This window comes from Triturus cristatus, chromosome 8, assembly GCF_964204655.1.
Source record: "Triturus cristatus chromosome 8, aTriCri1.1, whole genome shotgun sequence".
NCBI lineage: Eukaryota > Metazoa > Chordata > Amphibia > Caudata > Salamandridae > Triturus > Triturus cristatus.
The window spans coordinates 54,140,670-54,160,288 of record NC_140591.1 but is presented as its reverse complement, the minus strand read 5'-3'; the positions used below and the strand labels follow the sequence as shown (position 1 = coordinate 54,160,288).

The 19,619-nt window shown below is 37.6% G+C and overlaps 6 non-coding genes across 6 annotated transcripts; all 6 read right to left on the bottom strand.

Annotated features, from left to right (window-relative positions):
* Nucleotides 1–602: 602 nt before the first annotated feature.
* TRNAF-GAA (transfer RNA phenylalanine (anticodon GAA)) lies at nt 603–675 on the bottom strand. Its single transcript has one exon. It is a non-coding gene; the product is annotated as a tRNA-Phe (tRNA).
* A 4,013-nt stretch (nt 676–4,688) lies between these two features.
* On the bottom strand, nt 4,689–4,761 carry TRNAF-GAA (transfer RNA phenylalanine (anticodon GAA)). The gene has a single exon. It is a non-coding gene; the product is annotated as a tRNA-Phe (tRNA).
* Nucleotides 4,762–7,604: 2,843 nt separating this feature from the next.
* TRNAF-GAA (transfer RNA phenylalanine (anticodon GAA)) lies at nt 7,605–7,677 on the bottom strand. Its single transcript has one exon. It is a non-coding gene; the product is annotated as a tRNA-Phe (tRNA).
* Nucleotides 7,678–10,523: 2,846 nt separating this feature from the next.
* On the bottom strand, nt 10,524–10,596 carry TRNAF-GAA (transfer RNA phenylalanine (anticodon GAA)). The gene has a single exon. It is a non-coding gene; the product is annotated as a tRNA-Phe (tRNA).
* A 2,843-nt stretch (nt 10,597–13,439) lies between these two features.
* Nucleotides 13,440–13,512, bottom strand: TRNAF-GAA (transfer RNA phenylalanine (anticodon GAA)). The gene has a single exon. It is a non-coding gene; the product is annotated as a tRNA-Phe (tRNA).
* Nucleotides 13,513–15,769: 2,257 nt separating this feature from the next.
* TRNAF-GAA (transfer RNA phenylalanine (anticodon GAA)) lies at nt 15,770–15,842 on the bottom strand. Its single transcript has one exon. It is a non-coding gene; the product is annotated as a tRNA-Phe (tRNA).
* Between the last annotated feature and the right edge of the window lie 3,777 nt (nt 15,843–19,619).

Sequence of the window (19,619 nt, the reverse complement as noted above, 5' to 3'; positions counted from 1 at the left end):
AGAAGTTCAAAATGTGCCTAAACCCGGGATTGAACCAGGGACCTTTAGATCTTCAGTCTACTGCTCTCCCAACTGAGCTATTTCATCCAGCTGGCAATTTTGGCTTTCTGTTGTATTTTTTATAATTGTTAAAGAAAAATGCAGAACCTGGTCACTCTATCTGCATGTGCAGTTATGTGTTAAATTGTCCAGTATTATTCAGTAGCTAAATTGGTCTGATGGGTGAATTTCCTTTTTAGGAGCCAAGTTAGTTAGATGATGTTTGTAAACTATGAATGGACTTATACTCAGAAACACAGACCTATATGGCGAGGGTCGGCAAGCTAGGTCATCTGACTACTAACAGTTTTGTATAAGGGGAACTGGAGGCTGATGCAGGCAAAGCTTTACTTTCAATTAAAGGAAGAATTGGGAAATAAAGGAGGCAAAGTTGAATACAAGAGAGGTGGAAGCAAGTTTGAAAGAAAGACAGAAAGTAAATAATATGTTGAATTAATTGTATTGTCGATTATCTTGATAAAAGGTCTTGATCATTATAAACAAAGTCAATATGAGTTGATTCAAAATAGTCTTTGTGGCATGCAAAGCAGAAGTTCAAAATGTGCCGAAACCCGGGATCGAACCAGGGACCTTTAGATCTTCAGTCTAACGCTCTCCCAACTGAGCTATTTCGGCCTGCCAGCAGCTATAGTATTCAGCCTCTTTTTTTGAACAATCCCAGAACAGAGATGCAGAACCTGGATTTTCAATCTGAGGTTAGAGCTGTGTTTTAATGTGTCCTGCATTGTTCAGCAGCTAACTGGTGAAAGGGTGAGTAGCGTTTTTGGGATAAATGTTAGGTCGTTTTTCTTTTAAAACTCTAAGTGGACCAGCACTGTATTACACAGACGTATGTCGCCTGAGTAGGTAAGCTATGTCATCTCAATACTGACAACTTTGTTCAAGGAGAAGTGAAAGCTGATGCAGACAAGAGTTTACTTTGAAAAAAGTATAAAATGGGATAAATTCGTCATCAAAGTTGATGGCAAGAGAGGTGGAAGCAAGTTTAGAAGGAGGACAGAAAGACAACTTTTTGTTGAAGTTATCATGTTGTTGATCAGTTGATAAAATATTTTGAGAAATAAAAAAAAAAAACTAGAGCTGATTTCAAGAAATATTTTGCAAGAATGTAGGATCCCCTCGCACTGTGCTGAAAGTCAGGATTGAATCAGGTACCTTAAGCTCTTCAGTCTAACGATCTCCCAACTGAGATATTTCAGCCAACAAGTCCCTGTGGCCTCCTGATGTATTATTAATAATTGTAGACGATACATACAGAACCTGGTCATTCTATTTTCGTTTATAGTTATGTGTTAAAGTGTCCAGTATCATTCAGCAGGTAACTTGGTCTGATGAGTGAATATCCTTTTTAGGGGACAAGGTAGGTAGAATTTTTTTTTCTAAACTCTGAATTGACTTATACTCTGAAACACAGACCTATATGGCCAGGGTGTACAAGCTATGTCATCTGACTACTGACAGTTTTGTATAAGGGGAACTGGAGGCTGATGCAGGCAAAGCTTTACTTTAAAATAAAGCAAGAAGTTGCAAATAAATGAGGCATAGTTGAATACAAGAGAGGTGGAAGCAAGTTTGAAAGGAAGACAGAAAGTAAATAATATGTTGAATTGATTGTGTTGTTGATCAGATTGATAAAAGGTTTTGATAAAGAAGAGCGTTGATTTAACTCCAAACAGCTTTTGTGACATGAAAAGCAGAAGTTGAAATTGTGCCGAAACCCGGGATTGAACCAGGGACCTTTAGATCTTCAGTCTAACGCTCTCCCAACTGATCTATTTCGGCCTGCTGGTAGTTTGGGGCTTCATCCTTTTTTTTTAAACTTCACAAGAAAATAGATGCTCAACCTCATGCTAGAGCTATGTTTTAAGATGTCCTGTATCATTCACCAGTTAACGGGTGCAATAGGTAAATAGCATTTTTCGGATCCAGGTTAGGTAGCTTTTGTTTTTTACTCTGAATGGACTAGCACCATATTACACAGAGGTATTTGGCCTGAGTAGGTAAGCTATGTCATCTGAATACTGAAATCTGTGTTCAAGGAGAAGTGGAAGCTGATGCAGACAAGAGTTTACTTTACAAAAAAGCATGAAATAGGAAACATTTGTAGTCGAAGCTGAATGCAAGAGAGGTGGAAGCAAATTTAGAAGGAGGACAGAAAGACAATTCTATGTTGAATTGATCATGTTGTCGATCAGTTGATCAAATATTTTGATAAATAAAGAAAGAAAAACTTGAGCTGATACCAAGAAATATTTTGTGAGAAGCAAGAAACCTCTCAGACTTTTCCGAAACCCAGCATTGAACAAGGGACTTTTAGATTTTCAATCTAACACTCTCCCAACTGAGCTATTTCATCCAGCTGGCCATTTTGGCTTTCTGTTGTATTTTTGATAATTGTTAAAGATAAATGCAGACCCTGGTCATTCTATCTGCATGTGCAGTTATGTGTTAAATTGTCCAATATTATTCAGCAGCTAAATTGGTCTGATGGGTGAATTTCCTTTTTAGGAGCCAAGTTAGTTAGAAGATGTTTGTAAACTATGAATGGACTTATACTCAGACACACAGACCTATATGGCGAGGGTAGGCAAACTAGGTCATCTGACTACTAACAGTTTTGTATAAGGGGAACTCGAGGCTGATGCAGGCAAAGCTTTACTTTCAATTAAAGGAAGAATTGGCAAATAAAGCAGGTAAAGTTGAATACAAGAGAGGTGGAAGCAAGTTTGACAGAAAGACAGAATGTAAAAAATATGTTGAAATGGTTGTCTTATCGATCAGCTTGATAAATGGTTTTGATCATTATAAACAACGTCAATATGAGTTGACTCCAAATAGCATTTGTGGCATGCAAAGCAGAAGTTCAAAATGTGCCTAAACCCGGGATTGAACCAGGGACCTTTAGATCTTCAGTCTACTGCTCTACCAACTGAGCTATTTCATCCAGCTGGCAATTTTGGCTTTCTGTTGTATTTTTTATAATTGTTAAAGAAAAATGCAGAACCTGGTCACTCTATCTGCATGTGCAGTTATGTGTTAAATTGTCCAGTATTATTCAGTAGCTAAATTGGTCTGATGGGTGAATTTCCTTTTTAGGAGCCAAGTTAGTTAGATGATGTTTGTAAACTATGAATGGACTTATACTCAGAAACACAGACCTATATGGCGAGGGTCGGCAAGCTAGGTCATCTTACTACTAACAGTTTTGTATAAGGGGAACTGGAGGCTGATGCAGGCAAAGCTTTACTTTCAATTAAAGGAAGAATTGGGAAATAAAGGAGGCAAAGTTGAATACAAGAGAGGTGGAAGCAAGTTTGAAAGAAAGACAGAAAGTAAATAATATGTTGAATTAATTGTATTGTCGATTATCTTGATAAAAGGTTTTGATCATTATAAACAAAGTCAATATGAGTTGACTCAAAATAGTCTTTGTGGCATGCAAAGCAGAAGTTCAAAATGTGCCCAAACCCGGGATCGAACCAGGGACCTTTAGATCTTCAGTCTAACGCTCTCCCAACTGAGCTATTTCGGCCTGCCAGCAGCTATAGTATTCAGCCTCTTTTTTTGAACAATCCCAGAACAGAGATGCAGAACCTGGATTTTCAATCTGAGGTTAGAGCTGTGTTTTAATGTGTCCTGCATTGTTCAGCAGCTAACTGGTGAAAGGGTGAGTAGCGTTTTTGGGATAAATGTTAGGTCGTTTTTCTTTTAAAACTCTAAGTGGACCAGCACTGTATTACACAGACGTATGTCGCCTGAGTAGGTAAGCTATGTCATCTCAATACTGACAACTTTGTTCAAGGAGAAGTGAAAGCTGATGCAGACAAGAGTTTGCTTTGAAAAAAGTATAAAATGGGATAAATTCGTCATCAAAGCTGATGGCAAGAGAGGTGGAAGCAAGTTTAGAAGGAGGACAGAAAGACAACTTTTTGTTGAAGTTATCATGTTGTTGATCAGTTGATAAAATATTTTGAGAAATAAAGGAAAAAAAACCTAGAGCTGATTTCAAGAAATATTTTGCAAGAATGTAGGATCCCCTCGCACTGTGCTGAAAGTCAGGATTGAATCAGGTACCTTAAGCTCTTCAGTCTAACGATCTCCCAACTGAGATATTTCAGCCAACAAGTCCCTGTGGCCTCCTGATGTATTATTAATAATTGTAGACGATACATACAGAACCTGGTCATTCTATTTTCGTTTATAGTTATGTGTTAAAGTGTCCAGTATCATTCAGCAGGTAACTTGGTCTGATGAGTGAATATCCTTTTTAGGGGACAATGTAGGTAGAATTTTTTTTTCTAAACTCTGAATTGACTTATACTCTGAAACACAGACCTATATGGCCAGGGTGTACAAGCTATGTCATCTGACTACTGACAGTTTTGTATAAGGGGAATTGGAGGCTGATGCAGGCAAAGCTTTACTTTAAAATAAAGCAAGAAGTTTCAAATAAATGAGGCATAGTTGAATACAAGAGAGGTGGAAGCAAGTTTGAAAGGAAGACAGAAAGTAAATAATATGTTGAATTGATTGTGTTGTTGATCAGATTGATAAAAGGTTTTGATAAAGAAGAGCGTTGATTTAACTCCAAACAGCTTTTGTGACATGAAAAGCAGAAGTTGAAATTGTGCCGAAACCCGGGATTGAACCAGGGACCTTTAGATCTTCAGTCTAACGCTCTCCCAACTGAGCTATTTCGGCCTGCTGGTAGTTTGGGTCTTCATCCTTTCTTTTAAACTTCCCAAGAAAATAGATGCTCAACCTCATGCTAGAGCTATGTTTTAAGATGTCCTGTATCATTCATCACTTAACGGGTGCAATAGGTAAATAGCATTTTTCGGATCCAGGTTAGGTAGCTTTTGTTTTTTACTCTGAATGGACTAGCACCATATTACACAGAGGTATTTGGCCTGAGTAGGTAAGCTATGTCATCTGAATACTGAAATCTGTGTTCAAGGAGAAGTGGAAGCTGATGCAGACAAGAGTTTACTTTACAAAAAAGCATGAAATAGGAAACATTTGTAGTCGAAGCTGAATGCAAGAGAGGTGGAAGCAAATTTAGAAGGAGGACAGAAAGACAATTCTATGTTGAATTGATCATGTTGTCGATCAGTTGATCAAATATTTTGATAAATAAAGAAAGAAAAACTTGAGCTGATACCAAGAAATATTTTGTGAGAAGCAAGAAACCTCTCAGACTTTTCCGAAACCCAGCATTGAACAAGGGACTTTTAGATTTTCAATCTAACACTCTCCCAACTGAGCTAATTCATCCAGCTGGCCATTTTGGCTTTCTGTTGTATTTTTGATAATTGTTAAAGATAAATGCAGACCCTGGTCATTCTATCTGCATGTGCAGTTATGTGTTAAATTGTCCAATATTATTCAGCAGCTAAATTGGTCTGATGGGTGAATTTCCTTTTTAGGAGCCAAGTTAGTTAGAAGATGTTTGTAAACTATGAATGGACTTATACTCAGACACACAGACCTATATGGCGAGGGTAGGCAAACTAGGTCATCTGACTACTAACAGTTTTGTATAAGGGGAACTCGAGGCTGATGCAGGCAAAGCTTTACTTTCAATTAAAGGAAGAATTGGCAAATAAAGCAGGTAAAGTTGAATACAAGAGAGGTGGAAGCAAGTTTGACAGAAAGACAGAATGTAAAAAATATGTTGAAATGGTTGTCTTATCGATCAGCTTGATAAATGGTTTTGATCATTATAAACAACGTCAATATGAGTTGACTCCAAATAGCATTTGTGGCATGCAAAGCAGAAGTTCAAAATGTGCCTAAACCCGGGATTGAACCAGGGACCTTTAGATCTTCAGTCTACTGCTCTACCAACTGAGCTATTTCATCCAGCTGGCAATTTTGGCTTTCTGTTGTATTTTTTATAATTGTTAAAGAAAAATGCAGAACCTGGTCACTCTATCTGCATGTGCAGTTATGTGTTAAATTGTCCAGTATTATTCAGTAGCTAAATTGGTCTGATGGGTGAATTTCCTTTTTAGGAGCCAAGTTAGTTAGATGATGTTTGTAAACTATGAATGGACTTATACTCAGAAACACAGACCTATATGGCGAGGGTCGGCAAGCTAGGTCATCTTACTACTAACAGTTTTGTATAAGGGGAACTGGAGGCTGATGCAGGCAAAGCTTTACTTTCAATTAAAGGAAGAATTGGGAAATAAAGGAGGCAAAGTTGAATACAAGAGAGGTGGAAGCAAGTTTGAAAGAAAGACAGAAAGTAAATAATATGTTGAATTAATTGTATTGTCGATTATCTTGATAAAAGGTTTTGATCATTATAAACAAAGTCAATATGAGTTGACTCAAAATAGTCTTTGTGGCATGCAAAGCAGAAGTTCAAAATGTGCCCAAACCCGGGATCGAACCAGGGACCTTTAGATCTTCAGTCTAACGCTCTCCCAACTGAGCTATTTCGGCCTGCCAGCAGCTATAGTATTCAGCCTCTTTTTTTGAACAATCCCAGAACAGAGATGCAGAACCTGGATTTTCAATCTGAGGTTAGAGCTGTGTTTTAATGTGTCCTGCATTGTTCAGCAGCTAACTGGTGAAAGGGTGAGTAGCGTTTTTGGGATAAATGTTAGGTCGTTTTTCTTTTAAAACTCTAAGTGGACCAGCACTGTATTACACAGACGTATGTCGCCTGAGTAGGTAAGCTATGTCATCACAATACTGACAACTTTGTTCAAGGAGAAGTGAAAGCTGATGCAGACAAGAGTTTACTTTGAAAAAAGTATAAAATGGGATAAATTTGTCATCAAAGTTGATGGCAAGAGAGGTGGAAGCAAGTTTAGAAGGAGGACAGAAAGACAACTTTTTGTTGAAGTTATCATGTTGTTGATCAGTTGATAAAATATTTTGAGAAATAAAAAAAAAAACTAGAGCTGATTTCAAGAAATATTTTGCAAGAATGTAGGATCCCCTCGCACTGTGCTGAAAGTCAGGATTGAATCAGGTACCTTAAGCTCTTCAGTCTAACGATCTCCCAACTGAGATATTTCAGCCAACAAGTCCCTGTGGCCTCCTGATGTATTATTAATAATTGTAGACGATACATACAGAACCTGGTCATTCTATTTTCGTTTATAGTTATGTGTTAAAGTGTCCAGTATCATTCAGCAGGTAACTTGGTCTGATGAGTGAATATCCTTTTTAGGGGACAAGGTAGGTAGAATTTTTTTTTCCTAAACTCTGAATTGACTTATACTCTGAAACACAGACCTATATGGCCAGGGTGTACAAGCTATGTCATCTGACTACTGACAGTTTTGTATAAGGGGAATTGGAGGCTGATGCAGGCAAAGCTTTACTTTAAAATAAAGCAAGAAGTTGCAAATAAATGAGGCATAGTTGAATACAAGAGAGGTGGAAGCAAGTTTGAAAGGAAGACAGAAAGTAAATAATATGTTGAATTGATTGTGTTGTTGATCAGATTGATAAAAGGTTTTGATAAAGAAGAGCGTTGATTTAACTCCAAACAGCTTTTGTGACATGAAAAGCAGAAGTTGAAATTGTGCCGAAACCCGGGATTGAACCAGGGACCTTTAGATCTTCAGTCTAACGCTCTCCCAACTGAGCTATTTCGGCCTGCTGGTAGTTTGGGTCTTCATCCTTTCTTTTAAACTTCCCAAGAAAATAGATGCTCAACCTCATGCTAGAGCTATGTTTTAAGATGTCCTGTATCATTCATCAGTTAACGGGTGCAATAGGTAAATAGCATTTTTCGGATCCAGGTTAGGTAGCTTTTGTTTTTTACTCTGAATGGACTAGCACCATATTACACAGAGGTATTTGGCCTGAGTAGGTAAGCTATGTCATCTGAATACTGAAATCTGTGTTCAAGGAGAAGTGGAAGCTGATGCAGACAAGAGTTTACTTTACAAAAAAGCATGAAATAGGAAACATTTGTAGTCGAAGCTGAATGCAAGAGAGGTGGAAGCAAATTTAGAAGGAGGACAGAAAGACAATTCTATGTTGAATTGATCATGTTGTCGATCAGTTGATCAAATATTTTGATAAATAAAGAAAGAAAAACTTGAGCTGATACCAAGAAATATTTTGTGAGAAGCAAGAAACCTCTCAGACTTTTCCGAAACCCAGCATTGAACAAGGGACTTTTAGATTTTCAATCTAACACTCTCCCAACTGAGCTATTTCATCCCGCTGGCCATTTTGGCTTTCTGTTGTATTTTTGATAATTGTTAAAGATAAATGCAGACCCTGGTCATTCTATCTGCATGTGCAGTTATGTGTTAAATTGTCCAATATTATTCAGCAGCTAAATTGGTCTGATGGGTGAATTTCCTTTTTAGGAGCCAAGTTAGTTAGAAGATGTTTGTAAACTATGAATGGACTTATACTCAGACACACAGACCTATATGGCGAGGGTAGGCAAACTAGGTCATCTGACTACTAACAGTTTTGTATAAGGGGAACTCGAGGCTGATGCAGGCAAAGCTTTACTTTCAATTAAAGGAAGAATTGGCAAATAAAGCAGGTAAAGTTGAATACAAGAGAGGTGGAAGCAAGTTTGACAGAAAGACAGAATGTAAAAAATATGTTGAAATGGTTGTCTTATCGATCAGCTTGATAAAAGGTTTTGATCATTATAAACAACGTCAATATGAGTTGACTCCAAATAGCATTTGTGGCATGCAAAGCAGAAGTTCAAAATGTGCCTAAACCCGGGATTGAACCAGGGACCTTTAAATCTTCAGTCTACTGCTCTCCCAACTGAGCTATTTCATCCAGCTGGCAATTTTGGCTTTCTGTTGTATTTTTTATAATTGTTAAAGATAAATGCAGAACCTGGTCACTCTATCTGCATGTGCAGTTATGTGTTAAATTGTCCAGTATTATTCAGTAGCTAAATTGGTCTGATGGGTGAATTTCCTTTTTAGGAGCCAAGTTAGTTAGATGATGTTTGTAAACTATGAATGGATTTATACTCAGAAACACAGACCTATATGGCGAGGGTCGGCAAGCTAGGTCATCTGACTACTAACAGTTTTGTATAAGGGGAACTGGAGGCTGATGCAGGCAAAGCTTTACTTTCAATTAAAGGAAGAATTGGGAAATAAAGGAGGCAAAGTTGAATACAAGAGAGGTGGAAGCAAGTTTGAAAGAAAGACAGAAAGTAAATAATATGTTGAATTAATTGTATTGTCGATTATCTTGATAAAAGGTTTTGATCATTATAAACAAAGTCAATATGAGTTGACTCAAAATAGTCTTTGTGGCATGCAAAGCAGAAGTTCAAAATGTGCCGAAACCCGGGATCGAACCAGGGACCTTTAGATCTTCAGTCTAACGCTCTCCCAACTGAGATATTTCGGCCTGCCAGCAGTTATAGTATTCAGCCTCTTTTTTTGAACAATCCCAGAACAGAGATGCAGAACCTGGATTTTCAATCTGAGGTTAGAGCTGTGTTTTAATGTGTCCTGCATTGTTCAGCAGCTAACTGGTGAAATGGGTGAGTAGCGTTTTTGGGATAAATGTTAGGTCGTTTTTCTTTTAAAACTCTAAGTGGACCAGCACTGTATTACACAGACGTATGTCGCCTGAGTAGGTAAGCTATGTCATCTCAATACTGACAACTTTGTTCAAGGAGAAGTGAAAGCTGATGCAGACAAGAGTTTGCTTTGAAAAAAGTATAAAATGGAATAAATTCGTCATCAAAGCTGATGGCAAGAGAGGTGGAAGCAAGTTTAGAAGGAGGACAGAAAGACAACTTTTTGTTGAAGTTATCATGTTGTTGATCAGTTGATAAAATATTTTGAGAAATAAAGGAAAAAAAACCTAGAGCTGATTTCAAGAAATATTTTGCAAGAATGTAGGATCCCCTCGCACTGTGCTGAAAGTCAGGATTGAATCAGGTACCTTAAGCTCTTCAGTCTAACGATCTCCCAACTGAGATATTTCAGCCAACAAGTCCCTGTGGCCTCCTGATGTATTATTAATAATTGTAGACGATACATACAGAACCTGGTCATTCTATTTTCGTTTATAGTTATGTGTTAAAGTGTCCAGTATCATTCAGCAGGTAACTTGGTCTGATGAGTGAATATCCTTTTTAGGGGACAATGTAGGTAGAATTTTTTTTTCTAAACTCTGAATTGACTTATACTCTGAAACACAGACCTATATGGCCAGGGTGTACAAGCTATGTCATCTGACTACTGACAGTTTTGTATAAGGGGAATTGGAGGCTGATGCAGGCAAAGCTTTACTTTAAAATAAAGCAAGAAGTTTCAAATAAATGAGGCATAGTTGAATACAAGAGAGGTGGAAGCAAGTTTGAAAGGAAGACAGAAAGTAAATAATATGTTGAATTGATTGTGTTGTTGATCAGATTGATAAAAGGTTTTGATAAAGAAGAGCGTTGATTTAACTCCAAACAGCTTTTGTGACATGAAAAGCAGAAGTTGAAATTGTGCCGAAACCCGGGATTGAACCAGGGACCTTTAGATCTTCAGTCTAACGCTCTCCCAACTGAGCTATTTCGGCCTGCTGGTAGTTTGGGTCTTCATCCTTTCTTTTAAACTTCCCAAGAAAATAGATGCTCAACCTCATGCTAGAGCTATGTTTTAAGATGTCCTGTATCATTCATCACTTAACGGGTGCAATAGGTAAATAGCATTTTTCGGATCCAGGTTAGGTAGCTTTTGTTTTTTACTCTGAATGGACTAGCACCATATTACACAGAGGTATTTGGCCTGAGTAGGTAAGCTATGTCATCTGAATACTGAAATCTGTGTTCAAGGAGAAGTGGAAGCTGATGCAGACAAGAGTTTACTTTACAAAAAAGCATGAAATAGGAAACATTTGTAGTCGAAGCTGAATGCAAGAGAGGTGGAAGCAAATTTAGAAGGAGGACAGAAAGACAATTCTATGTTGAATTGATCATGTTGTCGATCAGTTGATCAAATATTTTGATAAATAAAGAAAGAAAAACTTGAGCTGATACCAAGAAATATTTTGTGAGAAGCAAGAAACCTCTCAGACTTTTCCGAAACCCAGCATTGAACAAGGGACTTTTAGATTTTCAATCTAACACTCTCCCAACTGAGCTATTTCATCCAGCTGGCCATTTTGGCTTTCTGTTGTATTTTTGATAATTGTTAAAGATAAATGCAGACCCTGGTCATTCTATCTGCATGTGCAGTTATGTGTTAAATTGTCCAATATTATTCAGCAGCTAAATTGGTCTGATGGGTGAATTTCCTTTTTAGGAGCCAAGTTAGTTAGAAGATGTTTGTAAACTATGAATGGACTTATACTCAGAGACACAGACCTATATGGCGAGGGTAGGCAAACTAGGTCATCTGACTACTAACAGTTTTGTATAAGGGGAACTCGAGGCTGATGCAGGCAAAGCTTTACTTTCAATTAAAGGAAGAATTGGCAAATAAAGCAGGTAAAGTTGAATACAAGAGAGGTGGAAGCAAGTTTGACAGAAAGACAGAATGTAAAAAATATGTTGAAATGGTTGTCTTATCGATCAGCTTGATAAATGGTTTTGATCATTATAAACAACGTCAATATGAGTTGACTCCAAATAGCATTTGTGGCATGCAAAGCAGAAGTTCAAAATGTGCCTAAACCCGGGATTGAACCAGGGACCTTTAGATCTTCAGTCTACTGCTCTACCAACTGAGCTATTTCATCCAGCTGGCAATTTTGGCTTTCTGTTGTATTTTTTATAATTGTTAAAGAAAAATGCAGAACCTGGTCACTCTATCTGCATGTGCAGTTATGTGTTAAATTGTCCAGTATTATTCAGTAGCTAAATTGGTCTGATGGGTGAATTTCCTTTTTAGGAGCCAAGTTAGTTAGATGATGTTTGTAAACTATGAATGGACTTATACTCAGAAACACAGACCTATATGGCGAGGGTCGGCAAGCTAGGTCATCTTACTACTAACAGTTTTGTATAAGGGGAACTGGAGGCTGATGCAGGCAAAGCTTTACTTTCAATTAAAGGAAGAATTGGGAAATAAAGGAGGCAAAGTTGAATACAAGAGAGGTGGAAGCAAGTTTGAAAGAAAGACAGAAAGTAAATAATATGTTGAATTAATTGTATTGTCGATTATCTTGATAAAAGGTTTTGATCATTATAAACAAAGTCAATATGAGTTGACTCAAAATAGTCTTTGTGGCATGCAAAGCAGAAGTTCAAAATGTGCCCAAACCCGGGATCGAACCAGGGACCTTTAGATCTTCAGTCTAACGCTCTCCCAACTGAGCTATTTCGGCCTGCCAGCAGCTATAGTATTCAGCCTCTTTTTTTGAACAATCCCAGAACAGAGATGCAGAACCTGGATTTTCAATCTGAGGTTAGAGCTGTGTTTTAATGTGTCCTGCATTGTTCAGCAGCTAACTGGTGAAAGGGTGAGTAGCGTTTTTGGGATAAATGTTAGGTCGTTTTTCTTTTAAAACTCTAAGTGGACCAGCACTGTATTACACAGACGTATGTCGCCTGAGTAGGTAAGCTATGTCATCTCAATACTGACAACTTTGTTCAAGGAGAAGTGAAAGCTGATGCAGACAAGAGTTTACTTTGAAAAAAGTATAAAATGGGATAAATTTGTCATCAAAGTTGATGGCAAGAGAGGTGGAAGCAAGTTTAGAAGGAGGACAGAAAGACAACTTTTTGTTGAAGTTATCATGTTGTTGATCAGTTGATAAAATATTTTGAGAAATAAAAAAAAAAACTAGAGCTGATTTCAAGAAATATTTTGCAAGAATGTAGGATCCCCTCGCACTGTGCTGAAAGTCAGGATTGAATCAGGTACCTTAAGCTCTTCAGTCTAACGATCTCCCAACTGAGATATTTCAGCCAACAAGTCCCTGTGGCCTCCTGATGTATTATTAATAATTGTAGACGATACATACAGAACCTGGTCATTCTATTTTCGTTTATAGTTATGTGTTAAAGTGTCCAGTATCATTCAGCAGGTAACTTGGTCTGATGAGTGAATATCCTTTTTAGGGGACAAGGTAGGTAGAATTTTTTTTTCCTAAACTCTGAATTGACTTATACTCTGAAACACAGACCTATATGGCCAGGGTGTACAAGCTATGTCATCTGACTACTGACAGTTTTGTATAAGGGGAATTGGAGGCTGATGCAGGCAAAGCTTTACTTTAAAATAAAGCAAGAAGTTGCAAATAAATGAGGCATAGTTGAATACAAGAGAGGTGGAAGCAAGTTTGAAAGGAAGACAGAAAGTAAATAATATGTTGAATTGATTGTGTTGTTGATCAGATTGATAAAAGGTTTTGATAAAGAAGAGCGTTGATTTAACTCCAAACAGCTTTTGTGACATGAAAAGCAGAAGTTGAAATTGTGCCGAAACCCGGGATTGAACCAGGGACCTTTAGATCTTCAGTCTAACGCTCTCCCAACTGAGCTATTTCGGCCTGCTGGTAGTTTGGGTCTTCATCCTTTCTTTTAAACTTCCCAAGAAAATAGATGCTCAACCTCATGCTAGAGCTATGTTTTAAGATGTCCTGTATCATTCATCAGTTAACGGGTGCAATAGGTAAATAGCATTTTTCGGATCCAGGTTAGGTAGCTTTTGTTTTTTACTCTGAATGGACTAGCACCATATTACACAGAGGTATTTGGCCTGAGTAGGTAAGCTATGTCATCTGAATACTGAAATCTGTGTTCAAGGAGAAGTGGAAGCTGATGCAGACAAGAGTTTACTTTACAAAAAAGCATGAAATAGGAAACATTTGTAGTCGAAGCTGAATGCAAGAGAGGTGGAAGCAAATTTAGAAGGAGGACAGAAAGACAATTCTATGTTGAATTGATCCTGTTGTCGATCAGTTGATCAAATATTTTGATAAATAAAGAAAGAAAAACTTGAGCTGATACCAAGAAATATTTTGTGAGAAGCAAGAAACCTCTCAGACTTTTCCGAAACCCAGCATTGAACAAGGGACTTTTAGATTTTCAATCTAACACTCTCCCAACTCAGCTATTTCATCCAGCTGGCCATTTTGGCTTTCTGTTGTATTTTTGATAATTATTAAAGATAAATGCAGACCCTGGTCATTCTATCTGCATGTGCAGTTATGTGTTAAATTGTCCAATATTATTCAGCAGCTAAATTGGTCTGATGGGTGAATTTCCTTTTTAGGAGCCAAGTTAGTTAGAAGATGTTTGTAAACTATGAATGGACTTATACTCAGACACACAGACCTATATGGCGAGGGTAGGCAAACTAGGTCATCTGACTACTAACAGTTTTGTATAAGGGGAACTCGAGGCTGATGTAGGCAAAGCTTTACTTTCAATTAAAGGAAGAATTGGCAAATAAAGCAGGTAAAGTTGAATACAAGAGAGGTGGAAGCAAGTTTGACAGAAAGACAGAATGTAAAAAATATGTTGAAATGGTTGTCTTATCGATCAGCTTGATAAAAGGTTTTGATCATTATAAACAACGTCAATATGAGTTGACTCCAAATAGCATTTGTGGCATGCAAAGCAGAAGTTCAAAATGTGCCTAAACCCGGGATTGAACCAGGGACCTTTAGATCTTCAGTCTAACACTCTCCCAACTGAGATATTTCGGCCTGCCAGCAGCTATAGTATTCAGCCTCTTTTTTTGAACAATCCCAGAACAGAGATGCAGAACCTGGATTTTCAATCTGAGGTTAGAGCTGTGTTTTAATGTGTCCTGCATTGTTCAGCAGCTAACTGGTGAAATGGGTGAGTAGCGTTTTTGGGATAAATGTTAGGTCGTTTTTCTTTTAAAACTCTGAGTGGACCAGCACTGTATTACACAGACGTATGTCGCCTGAGTAGGTAAGCTATATCATCTCAATACTGACAACTTTGTTCAAGGAGAAGTGAAAGCTGATGCAGACAAGAGTTTACTTTGAAAAAAGTATAAAATGGGATAAATTCGTCATCAAAGTTGATGGCAAGAGAGGTGGAAGCAAGTTTAGAAGGAGGACAGAAAGACAACTTTTTGTTGAAGTTATCATGTTGTTGATCAGTTGATAAAATATTTTGAGAAATAAAGAAAAAAAAACTAGAGCTGATTTCAAGAAATATTTTGCAAGAATGTAGGATCCCCTCGCACTGTGCTGAAAGTCAGGATTGAATCAGGTACCTTAAGCTCTTCAGTCTAACGATCTCCCAACTGAGATATTTCAGCCAACAAGTCCCTGTGGCCTCCTGATGTATTATTAATAATTGTAGACGATACATACAGAACCTGGTCATTCTATTTTTGTTTATAGTTATGTGTTAAAGTGTCCAGTATCATTCAGCAGGTAACTTGGTCTGATGAGTGAATATCCTTTTTAGGGGACAAGGTAGGTAGAATTTTTTTTTCTAAACTCTGAATTGACTTATACTCTGAAACACAGACCTATATGGCCAGGGTGTACAAGCTATGTCATCTGACTACTGACAGTTTTGTATAAGGGGAATTGGAGGCTGATGCAGGCAAAGCTTTACTTTAAAATAAAGCAAGAAGTTGCAAATAAATGAGGCATAGTTGAATACAAGAGAGGTGGAAGCAAGTTTGAAAGGAAGACAGAAAGTAAATAATATGTTGAATTGATTGTGTTGTTGATCAGATTGATAAAAGGTTTTGATAAAGAAGAGCGTTGATTTAACTCCAAACAGCTTTTGTGACATGAAAAGCAGAAGTTGAAATTGTGCCGAAACCCGGGATTGAACCAGGGACCTTTAGATCTTCAGTCTAACGCTCTCCCAACTGAGCTATTTCGGCCTGCTGGTAGATTGGGTCTTCATCCTTTCTTTTAAACTTCCCAAGAAAATAGATGCTCAACCTCATGCTAGAGCTATGTTTTAAGATGTCCTGTATCATTCACCAGTTAACGGGTGCAATAGGTAAATAGCATTTTTCGGATCCAGGTTAGGTAGCTTTTGTTTTTTACTCTGAATGGACTAGCACCATATTACACAGAGGTATTTGGCCTGAGTAGGTAAGCTATGTCATCTGAATACTGAAATCTGTGTTCAAGGAGAAGTGGAAGCTGATGCAGACAAGAGTTTACTTTACAAAAAAGCATGAAATAGGAAACATTTGTAGTCGAAGCTGAATGCAAGAGAGGTGGAAGCAAATTTAGAAGGAGGACAGAAAGACAATTCTATGTTGAATTGATCATGTTGTCGATCAGTTGATCAAATATTTTGATAAATAAAGAAAGAAAAACTTGAGCTGATACCAAGAAATATTTTGTGAGAAGCAAGAAACCTCTCAGACTTTTCCGAAACCCAGCATTGAACAAGGGACTTTTAGATTTTCAATCTAACACTCTCCCAACTCAGCTATTTCATCCAGCTGGCCATTTTGGCTTTCTGTTGTATTTTTGATAATTGTTAAAGATAAATGCAGACCCTGGTCATTCTATCTGCATGTGCAGTTATGTGTTAAATTGTCCAATGTTATTCAGCAGCTAAATTGGTCTGATGGGTGAATTTCCTTTTTAGGAGCCAAGTTAGTTAGAAGATGTTTGTAAACTATGAATGGACTTATACTCAGACACACAGACCTATGTGGCGAGGGTAGGCAAACTAGGTCATCTGACTACTAACAGTTTTGTATAAGGGGAACTCGAGGCTGATGCAGGCAAAGCTTTACTTTCAATTAAAGGAAGAATTGGCAAATAAAGCAGGTAAATTTGAATACAAGAGAGGTGGAAGCAAGTTTGACAGAAAGACAGAATGTAAAAAATATGTTGAAATGGTTGTCTTTTCGATCAGCTTGATAAAAGGTTTTGATCATTATAAACAACGTCAATATGAGTTGACTCCAAATAGCATTTGTGGCATGCAAAGCATAAGTTCAAAATGTGCCTAAACCCGGGATTGAACCAGGGACCTTTAGATCTTCAGTCTACTGCTCTCCCAACTGAGCTATTTCATCCAGCTGGCAATTTTGGCTTTCTGTTGTATTTTTTATAATTGTTAAAGATAAATGCAGAACCTGGTCACTCTATCTGCATGTGCAGTTATGTGTTAAATTGTCCAGTATTATTCAGTAGCTAAATTGGTCTGATGGGTGAATTTCCTTTTTAGGAGCCAAGTTAGTTAGATGATGTTTGTAAACTATGAATGGACTTATACTCAGAAACACAGACCTATATGGCGAGGGTCGGCAAGCTAGGTCATCTGACTACTAACAGTTTTGTATAAGGGGAACTGGAGGCTGATGCAGGCAAAGCTTTACTTTCAATTAAAGGAAGAATTGGGAAATAAAGGAGGCAAAGTTGAATACAAGAGAGGTGGAAGCAAGTTTGAAAGAAAGACAGAAAGTAAATAATATGTTGAATTAATTGTATTGTCGATTATCTTGATAAAAGGTTTTGATCATTATAAACAAAGTCAATATGAGTTGACTCAAAATAGTCTTTGTGGCATGCAAAGCAGAAGTTCAAAATGTGCCGAAACCCGGGACCTTTAGATCTTCAGTCTAACACTCTCCCAACTGAGCTATTTCGGCCTGCCAGCAGCTATAGTATTCAGCCTCTTTTTTTGAACAATCCCAGAACAGAGATGCAGAACCTGGATTTTCAATCTGAGGTTAGAGCTGTGTTTTAATGTGTCCTGCATTGTTCAGCAGCTAACTGGTGAAATGGGTGAGTAGCGTTTTTGGGATAAATGTTAGGTCGTTTTTCTTTTAAAACTCTGAGTGGACCAGCACTGTATTACACAGACGTATGTCGCCTGAGTAGGTAAGCTATGTCATCTCAATACTGACAACTTTGTTCAAGGAGAAGTGAAAGCTGATGCAGACAAGAGTTTACTTTGAAAAAAGTATAAAATGGGATAAATTCGTCATCAAAGTTGATGGCAAGAGAGGTGGAAGCAAGTTTAGAAGGAGGACAGAAAGACAACTTTTTGTTGAAGTTATCATGTTGTTGATCAGTTGATAAAATATTTTGAGAAATAAAGAAAAAAAAACTAGAGCTGATTTCAAGAAATATTTTGCAAGAATGTAGGATCCCCTCGCACTGTGCTGAAAGTCAGGATTGAATCAGGTACCTTAAGCTCTTCAGTCTAACGATCTCCCAACTGAGATATTTCAGCCAACAAGTCCCTGTGGCCTCCTGATGTATTATTAATAATTGTAGACGATACATACAGAACCTGGTCATTCTATTTTCGTTTATAGTTATGTGTTAAAGTGTCCAGTATCATTCAGCAGGTAACTTGGTCTGATGAGTGAATATCCTTTTTAGGGGACAAGGTAGGTAGAATTTTTTTTTCTAAACTCTGAATTGACTTATACTCTGAAACACAGACCTATATGGCCAGGGTGTACAAGCTATGTCATCTGACTACTGACAGTTTTGTATAAGGGGAATTGGAGGCTGATGCAGGCAAAGCTTTACTTTAAAATAAAGCAAGAAGTTGCAAATAAATGAGGCATAGTTGAATACAAGAGAGGTGGAAGCAAGTTTGAAAGGAAGACAGAAAGTAAATAATATGTTGAATTGATTGTGTTGTTGATCAGATTGATAAAAGGTTTTGATAAAGAAGAGCGTTGATTTAACTCCAAACAGCTTTTGTGACATGAAAAGCAGAAGTTGAAATTGTGCCGAAACCCGGGATTGAACCAGGGACCTTTAGATCTTCAGTCTAACGCTCTCCCAACTGATCTATTTCGGCCTGCTGGTAGTTTGGGGCTTCATCCTTTTTTTTTAAACTTCACAAGAAAATAGATGCTCAACCTCATGCTAGAGCTATGTTTTAAGATGTCCTGTATCATTCACCAGTTAACGGGTGCAATAGGTAAATAGCATTTTTCGGATCCAGGTTAGGTAGCTTTTGTTTTTTACTCTGAATGGACTAGCACCATATTACACAGAGGTATTTGGCCTGAGTAGGTAAGCTATGTCATCTGAATACTGAAATCTGTGTTCAAGGAGAAGTGGAAGCTGATGCAGACAAGAGTTTACTTTACAAAAAAGCATGAAATAGGAAACATTTGTAGTCGAAGCTGAATGCAAGAGAGGTGGAAGCAAATTTAGAAGGAGGACAGAAAGACAATTCTATGTTGAATTGATCATGTTGTCGATCAGTTGATCAAATATTTTGATAAATAAAGAAAGAAAAACTTGAGCTGATACCAAGAAATATTTTGTGAGAAGCAAGAAACCTCTCAGACTTTTCCGAAACCCAGCATTGAACAAGGGACTTTTAGATTTTCAATCTAACACTCTCCCAACTGAGCTATTTCATCCAGCTGGCCATTTTGGCTTTCTGTTGTATTTTTGATAATTGTTAAAGATAAATGCAGACCCTGGTCATTCTATCTGCATGTGCAGTTATGTGTTAAATTGTCCAATATTATTCAGCAGCTAAATTGGTCTGATGGGTGAATTTCCTTTTTAGGAGCCAAGTTAGTTAGAAGATGTTTGTAAACTATGAATGGACTTATACTCAGACACACAGACCTATATGGCGAGGGTAGGCAAACTAGGTCATCTGACTACTAACAGTTTTGTATAAGGGGAACTCGAGGCTGATGCAGGCAAAG